General features: G+C 34.0%; 1 protein-coding gene across 1 annotated transcript in view; it reads right to left on the bottom strand.

Moving 5' to 3' along the window:
* Positions 1 to 17,836, bottom strand: part of LOC120584304 (olfactory receptor 10J3-like) — a 168,134-nt gene that overhangs the window by 1,661 nt on the left and 148,637 nt on the right.

Genomic DNA, 17,836 nt, shown 5'->3' with positions numbered 1-17,836 from the left:
GGATGTAACAAATTTGAGAATATTCCTTCAAGTAGGGAATAGTTTTTCCTAGTGTGAGAGCAAAGATTAAATTTATTTAATCAGAGGAATGCCAGATGTTCTGTTTTTTACTTCAGTTTTTCACATTCCAAATTGTTTAGGGGATAGAAATGACCTCATCCCATATGAGCTCTGAACTGGAGACTGTACTGAAACAGATTTAAACTCATCCCTTAAATCCATATTAATTTCTGATAAAACCCACCATGTTTAACCATTACCTCCATTCAGAAAGCTGAGAATCATCTCAATTCTCTCCCTTTCCTTTTCTACCCTGAAGACAGTACTTCCTGAAATTATCTCCCCTCTGTTCTGTCCATTTCATGCTTTCTACCAACACCCAACTTCTGACCACCATCGTTATCTTCTATGGTGACTGCAGTGGTCTCCTAACTAATCTTCCTCATTTCAGTTGATCTTATTCCAAGTCCAAGTCTCCTTCCTGAATGTTATCATAACATTCTTTGTAAAAAATCTACTAATGGAGCCTCCTGCATAAATTCCTTCAATAGCCTCTCAAAAATTTAAGCATATTACTTAAATTCATTTGTAAATCCAGTATAGTAGTACTCCAGAGGTGCCATGAGTAAGTATTAAATGAGTTAATGCATTTGAAGAGTTTGACATAACACTTGACACATAGGAAGCCCTTATTAATAGAAGTTGTATTAGTAGTTATTCCTTTTTATTTTCCACAAATGAACAAGTTTAAATATCTAAATGGAGCAAGATAGTGGTAGGTGGGCTTCAGACTAGCATTTTAGGATTTGTAAACAAGCTTGTGATTGTTTCAGCCTTGATTTTGTACATTTTATTATTTCCTTTCCAATTGGTTATATGGACTTTTTTATGCTCTTTTAAAACCTTTCTTGAGGTACATTAACTGCTACATGTATTATTACAACTCAGGTGTGGATTAGGTGAAATAATGTTTTGCTTCTAATTTCATTCTTGAAGATAGCTAACATTTTACTTCTCCTTAAATTAGAGTAACCTATCTAGCTAATATATCTAAGGAAAATCTAAATTGTTTTCCTGGATTATAACTGATAGTTTGAAACTCATCACTATAAAATCACAGTTTTCATCATATTTGCACACTTCAGTTAAAATTCATCCAAGTTATTTTTATAACTTAATTCTACTTTTTTGTTCAGAAGATCTTACCTGTGCCTGTAGCCTAGAATAATTCTGCTTCCTTTCGCCTCCAAACCATTAGTGAGCTCTAAATTGCTAACGCCTTAAAAAATTATTCCAGCACCATTATGTGGGAGACTCTAACAGATAGAACAATCAGTAAAAAGGTGTAGAATAGGAGGGGGAAATGAAAAACATTGGCAAATCTAGGGTATAAGAAATGTAGATGAGGAAGAAAAGATGAGAGACAAAATAAGGAGAGTACAGGTGAACAGAAACCTCAAAATTTAATGCCTTTGACTTTGGAGTTTTTACTACCCTTTTCATCTTTCAACTACATGACTCAAAAAAAAGAAAGTTAAATAAAAGCTATTCCTGTCTCAATCATAGATGAAGGCACTATTTACAACCCCTCCCACCCCCCAGGCAAGATAACTTATGTCATTTTGTTTTCTCATTTTTCGGTTAGTCTCCTGTGAATAATTAAAATATGCTTCAAATCTAAGCAAAACTATATCTTTAGCAATTCAATGTATTGAGTAGTCACAACATATAAGTGCTGTGCTAGTATTATGAAAACAAAGATGAACAATACATGGTCCTTCTCATAGAACTTAGACATTTGAATAGCTTTTATATTAAAGGCCCTTGAAGTCTTATATCTCTCTTAACACTTCTTTACACATCCATATTTCCCAAATCATAGAAATCACAATATGAATTCTCTAGGAGAGGTCATTGCTCCCTTCTATAGATTAATGGCTGTGTGATAACTGAATATATGTTATAACAAACATTCCCCATCCTCACGTATGAGGTAGTGAAACTCACCGTGTAGCCTGTTTCATGCTTGAGAGTCACATCCCCCACTCTGGAAATTAATTTAACTGCCCACAATAGTTGGTATGGATTTTTACTAATAGTTGTAAAATTTTTCCAAGATCTTTGTTAATGCCTTTCTTGAAATTATTTAAAACCCATTAGTCATTTGAGTTTAGACAGCTTTGTAAAAATATTGCTATTTTATCAAATAGTCTACAAATTTTCTTATCTGAGGGTCACTAAAGTCTTATGAGCAGAGCTGTAGTTTAATCAAAATCCCCCCATTGACTGGCAAATCTCTAGATATCACCCAGAATGTGATTTCTAAAGGAACTAGAGGGAAAGGAAATAATATCTATCTCAGTCTTCCAGTGCCAAGACTAGAAGTGAAGGACAGAAAAAGTCACTTTAATCTCCTCTAGATTCTCACAGCCCCTCTTGCTGGAAGAGGGTCCTCTTTGGGTCACAAAGCATTAACTTTGTCTTGAGGTTTTTTAACAAGGTACAAATTGTCTGCCCCAGACTCTTGAGTCTCTTTCCCCCAAAGAAAACTGACTCCCAAGTGATCAATAGCATAAGACACAACCCAAACAGCAGAGTGCCTGGAGACCTCATTACTCAGGCAACTCATTTCCTAATCCTGAGATTAACATTTTGGAGAGTAGAGTTGCCTTGGCTATTAGGAGTAATCTCTGGGGTGAAAAGGCTAATTTCAAACTTTGTTATTAGTGGGCTATGGCCTTGCTAAGATACTTGACATACTTTCTGTCCATTTCTCTGGCACCAAAGGAGAAGGGTAAAGACCTCTGGAAGAACTCTTCATAAATGGAAGAAGAGAAGCAACAATGCCCAAGGAGGGTTTAGGCATGGACCTTTGCTGCCAGGTACACAGAGAACTGACCTTTAAGATACTCTGACACTTAAAGCCAGTTTAAAGTCTCAGAGTAGAATCATCAATCCAGTCCCTGAATTCGTAAGAACTTTTTTACTTTTAACTGATCTCTCTCATCTCTGTTCTGCTCATCACACACTCTACATAATTTTAGATCCCCCAGCTCAGTTCTATCCAAGGTCTCAGCCTTTACAGATCATCTTTCATGTAAACCTGTCCCTTGATTTATGTGGTATTTTTATGTGAGTTTTTTTAATATGCAGTAAATATTCCCTCTTTTAGGTGGACTTTTTTATACATGGTTTCCATTTCACAAAGTTCTTTCTTTTTCATTTCCATTATTGGTGATTATTCTTTCTAAAAAAAAAAAAATAGCTTAACTCAGTAACTTACAAAGAACTATTACTTACTAACACACAATTATTCATGATCTTCCCATTTATTGGATGGCAAATAAAAAAGCATGGGTGACTACTGATGTTTTCCAGAATTGGTTTTACAAATGTTTTGTTGTAGAAGCTAAAAATTATATGAAGGAAGATGTCTTCCTTTTAAAACACTTTTAATTTTAAATAATGTACCTAGTCATTCACACAATTTAGAACATCCAAATATAAAAGTTGTATATTTGCCACCAATACAACTTTCTTGATCCAACCTTTAGATCAAGGCATTATTTCCACCTTTAAGGTTAATTATATTAAATGGAGTTTTAATGATATTTTTAATAAACTTGAAGATAATCAATCACTTACAGTTACAGAAGCATGGAACACAATTTTAAGTTGTATTAAGAATATTAGTTTAGCTTTGAGTGATATAAAGCTCTCAATTTTAAATGCCTGCTGGAAAGCAATATGGCTAGAAGTGGTTGTACCAGGGAATATGGTCCCAACAACTGAAGAGGGATTAACTGGCATAAATAACTTATTAAATAAAGTTGAAAGGTAGAATTAGTTCTCCTCCATCTCTAAAATGATATTATAATGACTATAATATGTAGATATAGCTTCTAAGTCAGTGAATAGTTGAGGGGCCAGGATTCCAGAAAAGGAAAGATATATAGAAATGTTAGCCTGAAACCCACTTTTTTGCAGTTTCCTAGAGAAACTGTAATTTGTCGTCTGTAATCTAAAAATCAGGAAGAAAAAAATCACTCAATAGAAACAGACCTATACACAAATTGCTGTATGAAAGTTTTCAAATACAACTTTAAGATAAATAGATTGTGGCAGATGCACCCAAAGTGATCCTCAGTGAGTCACAAGGATGTAGAACCCTTTCCTCTTGAGTGTGGACAGAACTGTGACTTGCCTCTGCACAACAGAATACAACAAAAATAATGACCCCTGCTTACCTTGCATTGTACAAAAAGAATGCACTATATATAAAAGAGCATACTAGACCCCAGGGAGAAGTTCTAGCATATGCGTAATTGGAGTCCAAGATGGATAAGAGAAGTAAAATGCATCAAAAGCAATATGTGAAGACATAATAGCCGCAAGTTTTCTAAACCTGAGGAAAATGTCAAGATATAGATTCAAGAATCACTCTGAATTTCAAGCAAGATATATGCACATACTCCCATAAACAAAATGCATGTAGGCAAATAGCATAAAATGGCTAAAAATTAAGATGAAAAGAAAAAGTCTTAAAAGTAATTAGAGAAAGATACATTATTTTCAAGGAATAACAATAACACTTTTAACTGACTTCCTAATGGCAATAATGGAAAACAGAATTTAATGGAATGACATCTTCAAAGTGCTGAAAGAAAATAACTGCCAAACTAGAATTCTATAATCAGGGAAAATATCCTTTACTAAGAAAAGCAAAACAAAAAAAGTTGACTAGCATCAAAGAAATATTAAATGGTTCAGCTGACCAGCATCAAAGAAATATTAAATGGTTCTCCCCAGCCCACAGGAAGGTGGGCTGTCCTGAGGAGGTGGGGAGGGAAGCACTGAGCCTGCGGGTGGGAGGGCAACAATGCTGAACTTTTGCATTGCCCTCAACTGCACGTGATAGAGCAAGCAGTCCGTTTTTCAGGTTCCCACAGAATCCAGCCAAAAGCCGGTAGTGGGTGGAAAATTGTAGGAGAGTAGACTTAGAAGATAAAACACCTGGTTAACTAAATAAAAGTTATCGATTATGTGCCAAACATTCTGAGGACTTTATGATCTGTAAAACTATACATTTTGTAGAGACATTAGAAAACTAAAGAATGATTGGGTTATTTTGTTTCTCAAAATTAATTTAAGCTCATACTTGTGAGGTCATTGGGAAAGTTCTTACAGGACAGTTCTTCTAGATAATGAAATTCCAACAATATTGATCTTACCAGTCATTTGAACAATCCACATAACAGACACAAAAAATGAATAAAAGAGTTAAGTGAAGATCAGGACACCGAAAGAGAAAAAAATTGATGAAACTTTTAAACAGGAGCAAAAAACAAAGAAATAAACAACAGTAATGCTCAGAACCCCAGTGCAGAAGTGGGTGAAGAACAGGATGAAGATATTTCACATTTAACCCCCAAAGAGAAGGAAAACAAAGAATACTTAAAATCTTTATTTGAAAATTTGATTCTTATGAGAAAACAAAATGTGTCTGGATGGACATGAAGCTAATGAAATTTCAGAAGGTCTCTTTACTCCTGATAACTTTCAAGCACTGCTGGAGTGCCAGAATAAATTCTAGTGAAGAGGTTCTGAGAAAGTACTTTGAGAAAACAGCAGTCAACACATTGCTCTGTTCAAAAACACAACAGAAACAGGTGCTGCAGATCTGTGAGAGCTGCATTTGGGAAGAAATCCTGAAGTGAGAGACTCACTTCATTTCTATTATCATTGATGTCATAGTGGACATAGCCGAGAAGAGCACCTGCTGTGTTGGTGAGGTTTGTTGATGAATCGCATAACCTGAGAGAAATTGGGGACTTCCTGCCTTACAAATCTGATGCTGAAATTTTGGCTGTGAAATTTCACACTACGACAACTGAGTAGTGGGGTTAAACATGAAGTATTGTCATGGCCAGGCTTATGTTGCGTCTGGTGGATTTTCTTCCAAAATGTTGCTTCTAGACTTTTAGAGAAATATCCCCAAGCTATCTATACACTCTGCTCTTCTGTGCCTTAAATATGTGATTGTCAAAACCCATGCCTGATATGGAAGTGTCTTTCTGTTGCATTAGGAATAATTGAGGAAGTTTGTTGATTTCTCCATTGATCACCACAACTGCTTTTAGAGCTTGACAATGTAATTTCTGTCCTCTTTCAAAACAGTGAAGAAAGGGGTAAATAACTAAAGGAAATTGCCATTCTCAATGAATAGGCAGGCGTGATGCTTTTGAAATTTTAGTAAACCTCTTACAGGCATTTGTTTTATGTTTAAATTTTATAAATACTGACATTAGTGAATACAGCTGGCCAAGCATTTGTATTCTGTAGTGCAGTAACAGGTTTTGATTTAATTGTTTCATTGTTGTTCACAATGCAGGAGCTCCAGGCCAGTTACCTGCACCTGAGCCTTGGATATTCCGAAAAAACACCAGGAAGGCCAGCAGAGTGAGACATGCCATTAATTACTCACAATACAAGGAGGCCTCAACACTTGGTTGGTTGGAGCTTCAGGAAAAAGCAGCCAGCAAAGAGCAGGCATTGTTTTATATATGAGCAGAGGGAAGGGGCGTTGCTTCATCCTGGGGAACAAGAGTCTTCCCCTGAACTGGATGTGCTGCCTAGCTAGTGCTGGGGAGGACTGGACCAGCTGTGTCCTCAAGAGAAATAGGGAGATAGTGTCCATGGGAATGGCCAAAGGGACAGATAGTGCCAATGGGAGCAATGGGAAGTGTCCTTGGGAACAAACATAGCCCAGGGAATGCTTTGTTCATTGTCTTCCTTGGGGCTGCTGACCTAGCAGTCCTCTTTGCCTTCCGTGTCCCTGGAGGGCTATGTTGGGATCAAAACCACATTGTTCTTTAAAATGTTCTATTTTTTACAAGAGCCTTTGGGAAAAATATTCAGGGGGCAAACCTCTGATATCTTCTTTGTAGCCAGTAGCTTGACTACAGTGCTGCATTCATTAAATGAAGTAATGAAAAATATTGACGTTTATCATGAATTTTGGCTTGAGGAAGCCACCAATTTGGCAACCAGACTTGATATTCAGACAAAGTTCCCTGGGAAATTCCACAGAGCTCAATAAGTTAACCTGGAATCTCAGACCTCTGAGAGTTACTATAAAAAAGCTCTAAGCGTTTCAACAGTAGAATATGTTATTCAAGAACTGAAAGATATATTCTCAGAACTACATCTCAAAATTCTTAAATACTTATCTCTGGTGCCCTCTGTCATGGAACAGCTCAAATTCAACTCATCAGTGGAGCACCATGCTGATATGTACAGAAGTGACTTACCCAATCCTGACACACTCTCAGCTAAACTGCATTGTTGGAAAATTAAGTGGAAATGCAAAGAGAAAGATATAGAGCTTCTCTCCACCATTTACGAAGACCTCCACCTGCCAGACATCAAGTTTTTCCCTAATGTTTAAACATTGCTAAAGGTCCTCTGTATTCCTCCTATAATGAAGATCGAGAATGAACTCTATAAAAATAGGTGAAAATGTCTCAAGCATACATGAGAAATAATTTTACAGACCAAAAGTCAAGTAACTTAGCTTTGCTTAACATAAATTTCGATATAAAACATGATCTGGATTTAATGGACATATTTCTAACTCTGTAGAACTAAGTCAAAGCTTCCTACACATAATTCAGAAATTATTCAAAATACCCAAGAAATTTTAAAAATAGTCTTTCTGTTATATCGGATATTTGAAAAGAAATCGGTAAGAAATTTTAAAATATCTTATAGAAAAGCTGTAAGGTGTATGTAGGCCACTGAATATTTTGACCTATAGTCCTCCCATTGAGTACATTAACTGTTGAAAATCTGCCTGTTTAATGGCCCCTGTTTGAACTCCTCCTTTGGAGACCTAACTTCTTCCAAAAGATCACACTACTGCATGATCTCTGCTAATGGCACTTTAGAATTGTTTTAGTTATTTTAGACATAACATTTATTATCACTGTAGATTCAGTTGTCAGGTATTGAATTATAAGTTTTTTGAAGAAATAAATTTTGAGGAGGTGTGGAAAGAAAATATATATTTTATAAAATGTTACAATGAATCCCATGACTAATATATGAATAGCAGAAGTTTTAAGTATGCTGTTAAAAATCTGTAATGGACAGCTAAGGGAATTACTAGACAGTGAAAGAAACATGTGAGCTTGCCAAATAAGAATTTCATTGTAAATTTTGTCTCAGTTATGTTAAAGAAACAAGTTATAGTTAAAGTTTGAATGGAAGAGCCTGCCATGTTGTTCCACATCTGGTTGTTGCTGTTTACATTCCTTTGTTAAGCCTATATCTTCATAAGCTTTTTCTATGTATTGAACACTTCTGTTTCATGGTCGAAACAGGGTCAACTGATACTGACAACTGATTTGTCTGTTTTATTCTGTCTTTTTCCGTAACTATATCTACTGCCTCATCTTGATTTATAAGCAAAACCTAGAAAACCTACAAAACTGTGTTTTGTGGTTTATCTAGAAATAATACAGAAAATATTGTTATTTTTGACGAAGAAAATCAATTGTGTATAGTTTATTTCAACCTGAATAAAATGTGAATTTTGTTTAAAAAAAGAAATATGAAATGGACTTCTCCAGTAGAATGAAACTTCATTTAGATGAAAATAAAATGAAAAATAACCAAGATGAATAAAAAATAAAAAAGAGAAATGCATGAGCAAGTATAAATCAATATCATACTTAATATCATTCAATAATAAACTAATGTCTCATGAATTCTAAAATATTTATAAAATTAAAATGCACAAAATAATAATATTAAAATAGGATGAATTAAATTAAGGTTTTATATAGTCCTTGTATGGTCTTTAAAATGTAAGTCTAAAATAACCATTAAAATGATGTATAAGTAACAAATGGAAAGGAATAATAAAAATACTTGATTACTCCAAAACAAGGCAAAAAGATAAAAGGAAAGGTACACACACAAAATAAAATAAAAATAGAGAAAAAATCATCATGGTATATTTAAGTCAAAATATACCAGTAATTCCATTACATTTAAAATGTAAATTTCATTAAATATAAAACAATAAACCAATTAGTAGACAAAGATTGTCAGACTGGATAGAAAAACAAAATTTGTTTATCACAGACACACCTTAATTATTAGCATATAGAAAGATGGAAAAGAAAAGATTGGGAAAATATATAATGCAAAAACTAATCAAAATAAAGTTATTGTTTTATGTTAATATCAGACAAAGATTTCAATTTTTAAAAATTTATTGAGACCATTTTGTGACCTGATATGGTCTAGCCTGGAGAGTGATCCATAGATACTTGAAAAAAATATATATTCTGTTTTCTGTGTGTGGAGTTTTCCATAAATGTTAGGTCAAATTGGTTGATAGTGTATTTCAAGTACTCTATATATCCTTACATATTCTACTTATTCTATAAATTACTGAAACTTATTTATTGAACTCTAGCTATAAGCTGAATTGTCAATTTCTCCTTTCAATTATATTGTTTTTGCTTCATGGATCTTGGGGTTCTATTGTCAGATGCATATGCATTTATAATTTTATATCTTTCTAACATATTGACTCATTTATCATAATTAAGTATAACGTGTTGACTTATTTATCATAATTAAAGACAATTCCCTGTCTCTTGTAATGTTCCTTGTCTGAAAGTCTATTTTGTCTCTTAACATAGCCACTTTGGCTCTCTTGTGGCTATTGTTTAAATAGTATATCTATATACAAACTTTCACTTTCATTGTATTTATGTCTTTGATTCTAAAATGTATTTCCTGTAGACAGCTATAGTTTGATTTTGCTTTTTTAAATTCAATCTGACAATTTTTCCCTTTTGATCAGAAGATCTAATGCATTCACTTTTAATGTAATTAATGATATGATTGTACTAATGTCTTCCATTTTGCTCTTTGTTCTCTATGTTTCATGTCCTTTCATTCCACTGTTCTCCTTTTACTGCCTTCTTTCCTGTTAAAAAATATATTTATTGTACCATATTCAATACTTTTATAGGTACTATACTGTATCTATTGATTTTATAAACAAATTTTTTAGCTGTTGTTTTATGCATATTTAAATTATCACAATCTAGTTCAGGTTTATATAATATGACTTCAATAAAATATAACAACTTTACCCCAATATGACTTCATTTCCTCCTCTCTCTTCTTTGTGTTAGTATTATTATATATATTACATCTTCATTTTTATAAATCCAAAAATACAGTATTATAATTATATAACAGTTTTAAACGATGTTAAGTTTTTTCTAAAGAAATTAAGGGAAAAAATTTAAATGCACACACACACTCTTTTATAATTACTATATATGTTATATAGGTAGCATTTTTGGTTTTCTTCATTCTTTCTTGTTGATATAAGTTACAGTCAATTGTCATTTCCTTTTAGCCTGAAGAACTTCATCCTGTATTTCTTAGCGTAGATTGGCTAACAACGAATTCTCTTTAAAAATCTGTTTATCTGAGTATACCTTTATTTGCCTTCATTTTTGATGGATATTGTTGCTGGAAATAGAATTTTTGTTAAAACATTTTTTCTTTTGGCAATTTGAATGCCATTTCACTATCTTCTGGCTTCAATTTCTTTCTGTTAAGAAGTCAGCTGTCAATCATATTGGTTTTTTTGTACATGGTGAGTCACTTTTCTCTCATTTTCAAGATTTGTCTTTGTGTTCTTTTGTCTTTTTAGCAATTTGACTGTGATGTGTCTAAATATGATTCTCTTTGCATTTGTCTTACTCAAGATTTGTTGAGCTTCTTGAATCTTTTAAGTTAATGTTTTTCATCAAATTTGGAAAGTTTTCAGCCATTATTCATTCAAATATATTTTCTGCTCCTTTATTCCTCTTTTTCTGGGAATCCCATTATACCTATGTTGAAATGTTTGTCCTACCAGTCTCTGAGAGTCTTCAGTTTTCTTCATTCTCTTGTTTCTCTGCTCTTCAGACTGGGCAATTTCTATTGATTGATTTTCAAGTTCACTAATTTTTCTTCTGCCATCCCAAATCATCTGTTCATATTGCCATTTTAATTTTTATAGTTTTCAACTCTAGAATTTGCATTTGCTTTTATATATATATAGTTTCTGTTTCTCTTTTGAGATTCCCTAATTGTGGGATCAGCGCCATCATGTTTTCCTGTTAATTCCTTGAATAGAGTTTCTTTTAATTCTTTGAATATATTTATAAAATCTGCTTTCATGACTCTGTTTGCTAAATTCAATATTCAGCCCATTCAGAACCAACTTCTATCTACTAACTGCTTTTTTCCTGGATTTGGATCACATTTTTATGTTTCTTTACATGACTTTTAAGATTTGATCAATAACTGAATATATTGTAGCAACTCTGAAAAAATTATATTTTCAAAAGTTATCTTTGTTCTTGTCTTTTTTAAATAATTTTTTTCAACTTAAATGCAAAACTGCTGTGTATAGATGTTGATGTCTGCTCAGTTTCTCATTTTTTATTACTATTATTTTTTAGCTTGGCTTCTCAGGAGTTTCCCTGTGACTACATGGCTTAGTGGTTAGCCAATGATTTAGGGAGAGATTGTATGCAAGCATCTAGACCCCATTAGGCTCTAACCTCTGCTGATCAACCTGCATGCAGGTTGTGGAATGATTTAAAAGTTCCAACCAATTCTCAGTTCTCACTTGTGTTCGCAGTTCCTTTGCAGCCAAAACAGTGTGAGGAACTTATCTCAACTTTTCTACAGCTCTCTTATTTTTAGGGTCTCCCAGTTAAATTCATGGCTTATTTGCTGCTTGCCCAGAACCAAGTCTACAACATCAGAATGACAGAACTGTCTATTTTCTCTATCCATTTCCAAGTGAGCCTGCCGCATCGAACCAGCAAAGCTGTAGAATTTTACCCCACCTCCACTGCAAATATAGACTGACCTCCCTGACACAAAAGCTGCTGGGTTTTACTGCTAACCCTGATCAAATAAAACTAAAGTTTCTACCGAACTGAACTGGGGTTCAGAGAGGGGTATGGGAACAAGGATGGGAGCATCCCAAGACAAAAAAGCCACAAACTCTCTATATTTACCTGAAGCTCTAGCAATATTTTTGAGCATAAGTATTTCTTAACTTGTTATCTGCCTTTGGCCAATTTCTGGGGCCCTGAATTTATTGTTTTTGATATATCATTCAGTTTTCTACTTTTCAGAAGGGAATTGTTGGCTTCCTCTAGCCACCATAACTAAAAGTTTTGTCTGCTCTATTTTCTCTCATTGCCTCCTGATCCATGCCTAGTGACATATCCCAGAAGGCCCCTAATTCATAACATCAGGAACCTGAGAAATGTGTGTAGAAGTTTATTCTAAATTTGTTAGAGGAGAAAGAAATATAATATTCAGACTGAGCAACATGTATTGATGTGTGCACTTAAACAGAGATTCTGGACTTACTGTACCTATTCAAGGAGATGAGAGTAGCTCTCATTGTCTGCTCAGTTGGTTAATTATAATATGGACTTGGGAGTGGGAAATTTAATAGTGTCTGTTCTTTATAGGCTATGGTCGAAGATGTGAGATGGTGCCATTTAATGGCTCACTGATTTCAATAAGGAGAATGAGAGCCCAATGAGTCAGATATAAAGAGTATATGTGGTTACTGAAATGAGTAACAGTAGTAATCAGATTTGCTTGCTTTCAGAGATCTTCAGTGTATCTAATTGATCATGGTGTTACTAAGACTGAAATAGAATGGAAACTGGATCTATATAATAGTAATGATACATTTTTAAAATCTCCACGTCTGGTGAACATAAACGTGACTTGAGTCACCATAATGAAGCATCATGGTCCCTCACCCAGTTCCCAGACTAAAGCCAGTTCACATTCTTAGAACCCCCTAGAATGGCCCTATCCCTTTGATGATGCATCCTATAGCATTGCACTCTCTCTCTCTCTTTCTCCAGAGAGAACTGGAGAAAATGAACTGGAGAAGAGCAAGTTTAGAAGCAGAAAGTTCTGCTGCAGTTCTCCAGTGGAAACCTGATAAGATCTGGAACTAAACTGGTGGACATGAAGATGATTTTGATTTGTTGGGACATATAAAACCAATTCACAATAGGCATCTAGAACATATGATCTAATGACTCACCTTGACCAGGACTCACAAGTGATTCCGAAGTCATGTCTCAGAAGAATGCTTATCTGGAGAAAAGTTTTTTTGTTTTTTTTTTTAACAGAAATCTGAGAATCTGAGGATTCTGCACTGTGATCTCCCTTTTGAGTCATGACAGAATCCTGAATTAATTAACCATAATGAAGAATCATCACATCCTCTCACCCATGTCTCTGACTAGAGCTCTTAAATGAAGATATGGTCATGTTCCCTTGAGGACATACTCTGTGACATTGCCACATATACATATTATAAACATATTATAAATCTCAATCTCTGTAAAAAATTGACTCTCTTTGAGTACATTATATCCAAGGGGTTTGCTATCCAAGGAAAGAGTGCCAGCTCAGAGATAGTATCCATCAAATGAATACAGTTCTTTTAGGGAAGGCTACAGAGAAAAAATATATATATATATTTTTTCTGCACACACACACACACACACACACACACACACACACACACACTATCTATCTATCTATCTATCTATCTACATATATATGTGTGTGTGTGTGTGTGTGTGTGTGTGCAGAAAAAATATACACACACACACACTATCTATATGTGTGTGTGTGTGTGTGTGTGTGTGTGTGTGCAGCAGAACTTTCTGCTTCTAAACTTACTTTTCTCCAGTTCATTTTCCACATTTCAATCTGATGTTTTGAAAAACACATCTGATTGTGCTGCTCACCTCCTTAAATTGTTGCATGCTCCACATCAGCCTTATGACAAGGCCCTGCACAGTCTCATCCTATTGCCTTCTAACTTCATCTCTCCTTAGATTTTCTGTGTGCAATTTGGCTTTCTTTCAGTTCTTGGTTAAGTTATTATCATTAAACTATCAAGTCTTTCACTCATGTTTTTCTCTCTGTTTTAAATTCTCTTCCCCAACTTCACCTAGTAGATCTGTATTTATCTTAAAGATCCCAGCTCAAACATCATCCCTCAGAAAAATATTTAGACTACCCAGATTAGCAAAACTTGTCCTCTTTTATTATATACTCTCACAAGACCCTTAATTTTTCCTTGTAGTATTTGCTTTTGTTTGTAATAATATATTTATTTGCAAAATTATTTGTTTTAATAATTTTATACTACACAAGTATACCTAGTTAAGGAATAAAATCCAGCCCACAGACCACTTGACAAGTCATACATCCTGTTATAGAGCTCCATCTAACCATATGAAGAGATGCCCTTTTACTAACTGAAAAAATACACTGTCTACTCACCAAGCAGTATGCACATAGGCTGCATCTAGCCAGAAGAGGCCCCTTTATTTAATTTGCACAAAGATACCCAGTGGCTTAGCTAAAGCTCTGTATAACTCCCTCCTTGATAAGCTCTATGAGAGCAAACATTATGACTGTTTTTGTCATGTTTTTGTTAGCATTATATCTAGATGTTCATTAATATTTGTTGCTTTAATAAATGAAGGAATGATCCTCGGACATAGAAAAATAGACATGTATTTAATTTTTGTGTGCTTTTTCTGGGTTCATTGGTTTTCATCTTAACAAAAACATTTCACTTTCTGTGATGCTTCAAGAGGCTTCAACTTTGCAGGAAGTTTCTCTTAGACAGAGGTCTCAGTGCTCTGAACCTTGAATTGGTCCCCATACTCTGAGCTTCCTTCTGACACTCTGGATATGCTAAACTTCTAGCTTGGGGTTTTCATTTTCTCCCCTACAGGCCTCTTGGAGAGAGTCCTATCTCTCCATTCAACTTCTCTCTTTTTTTTTTTTAAGTTCAAGTGCACTAGCAATTCAGATAATTTCTTTTATCTCCTTTGTCAACTTTGCAAGAAATAAGTCGTTGTTGGTAGAGAAAAAAGAGAGAGAGAGAGAAGTGAGTTGATTTTCAATTTTCTAAGTTTTTTCCTTTTCCCATTCTGGTTTTCTGATAATTTTCTTGAACACTAGAGTTTCAATATGCAAGATACTTTCTCTGTATCTTGCATGATGGCTGATTGAGAGCAGGTACCTACAAAGTGAAATAGAATATTCGCATAAGTTTCATTTGTAAAGAATGGAAGAATCTGTTTGAAATCATGGGTGATAGTAAATAAGGCAACCTTTATAATGCCAGAGTTGTCATCTACCACTGATGTCTCCTTGTATCTTTTGAATGAATAAGACTGAGGGTCAGACATTTTCACATACCTGTTGTCTCCTTCCCTCTAAACTGAACTTCAAGCTTAGAGTTTCAATCCAATGGAAGTGTGTGAGATTTGGAGTCAGACATACTTGTGTTTCATACCTGGTCTTACTGATTACTAGATTTGTGAGTCTGATTAAGTAGCTTATCCTTCTGAGACTCAAATTTTCCACCTATAAAAATGAGAGTATTTTATTTCCTTGTAGGGTAATTACTAAACTTTAAAATACATAGCTTGTCTTAATAGGTTAGTATATAGTATTTTTTAACCAAATATTAATTTTTGCATTTTCATTTCTAACTTTCTCAGAAATCCAGAGTGTAAGGGACAACTTTATTTTTCCAAAAGCTTTTCAGGTTAATATGCTACTTTCATTCTCCCTACTTATTCTGCTAAATCCAGGGTCAGGTTTTTTGCTCTGCTCCCATTCAGCAATGTAACATGGAGGTATCCAGACATTCTTGCCAGAAAAATACGTTTTTCATAATCCAATGTATGTATGTCTCTGGTGCATTGTGTGCACATGTGTGTGTGTGTGAGATGTGGATGTAAATTGGGCAAGAGCTGGGGTTTCTAGACAGATAAATATTAGACTTGCACCAGACAAAAACAAATAAAAGGAACATTATTTTCCTCTGAGTCTTGCCCTCCTACCAGATGTTAGTAGCTGTTAGGAACTAAAAGGAAATTGGGTAATACTTATCAAGTCTTTGTCTCTGCCTCTTCACAGAGACATCAAACACTCTAGAACAAGATACAATGACTTCCTTCATTTTTTTTTTAGTATCTTCCTAAAAAAGGCTCATTAACTTCTGTGTATCAATGCTACATATATCAGAGTCTCAGTTGAGATAGAAAGAATGCTTTTCTCCAGTATTGAGATATTTCAAGAGCAAAGGCCATGGTTAAGAGAGCTAGGTTCTCAAGTTAGCTTTGCCATGAACTAAATATGTAATATTAAGCAACTCCTTTATCCTCTTTGGAATTAAGTTTCATAATATTTCTACCACATGGTTATTTTTGAGTAGTAGACGTATTAATATTCCAAGAAGTACAGGAAACTATAAAATGCAAAAAAAAAATCATAATTTTCTACCATATTTATAAAGAAAAGTCAGTTTAAGGATTGGAAAACCATATTAATTATCTATGTTCCTTCTTAATGATAATGGTTTGCTAATATTTAATTCATTGATCCATGTTTTCCTATATTGTTCGCTTATGTCTTTTTTCCCTGGTATTCTTTTAATTTTTTCAATTTAATGAACAGTATAGAGTTTATCTTTTCCTGTCTACCTGTATGCCAGATTTTCTGTCTTTCCTTTGCTTGAGTGCTTCATAACCTCAATCTGCCTAATGGAAAAGACCGTGTTCTCTACCACTCACTCCCCTGCAGCTCTGAAGTCTAGATTCTCACTTCAATACTTTGTCCTGGTTTCCATGTGTTCAAGGCAGTACAGCTGTATGTATCTAGCAATGGTGTGAATCTCCCTCTTCAGACTTGAAGTACTACAAGAGCATTCTTTCATTTATTGGTTCATTTAACACATAATTATCAAAAGCTTAAGACATGGCAAAAATTGGGCTAAATTCTGGGTGTGTGGAAATGACTAAATAATAATCTCTGTCATCAAAAAGCTTATAAGCTAGTTGAAAAGTCAGATAATAAATAATTTCAGTTGTAGGTGACCAGTGCTATCATATAAGAATAAATGAAATGCCAAAACAACTGAGATGGGAGGGATACTAGATGGAAAGATGGTGGTAAGACTGACCGCAATGGAGGCTTGAAAAAAACTTAACCTATCCTCTCCCTCACTGCATAAGTAATACATATCATTTATCATGGAAACTTCAGAAAATTCAGGAGACAGTAGAAATTTACCCATAATTATATCATGCAGAATCATGCACTACTAACATTTAAATGATTTCCACACAGATTTTTTTTCTATGCACATTTTCATATAGTTCAGATTATTTTGTATATACTATATCATATCCTGCTTTTTAACTTATTATTTTCCATTGAATTACAAAATTTTCATATACATCATTTAAAAGCTGTATAATATATACTTTAAAAATAACAATGTATTAGTTTCTGTTTACAAATATACATATATTCATTTGTATATCCTCAGTCTTTTTTCTATACACACATAGTCACATAGATGTAGATATATATCTTTGTTTTCTTTAACTATTAGGATCATATAACCTTTACTGTTTTATAATATTTCTTCCTTGACAATATCATGAACACTTTTCTTGATGTATAACATTAAAATTTTTATTGCAAAATATGGTATACATGAAAAAGAATGTATAAAACAAACATATATTTAAGAAATATAACAAAACAAACACCTAGGTACTCTCTGTGTAGGCTAAGAAATAAACAGCACCATAAATCGAGAAGCTTCATAAGTGCTCCTAATCAAATATATGACAAATAGTCACTATTCCCAAATTTAGGTTTAAGCATT

This window comes from Pteropus medius, unplaced genomic scaffold (assembly GCF_902729225.1).
Source record: "Pteropus medius unplaced genomic scaffold, Ma_sr-lr_union100, whole genome shotgun sequence".
Classification (NCBI taxonomy): Eukaryota; Metazoa; Chordata; class Mammalia; order Chiroptera; family Pteropodidae; genus Pteropus; species Pteropus medius.
The sequence above is the reverse complement of the archived record's forward strand: the minus strand, read 5'-3'. Positions and strand labels throughout refer to the sequence as shown.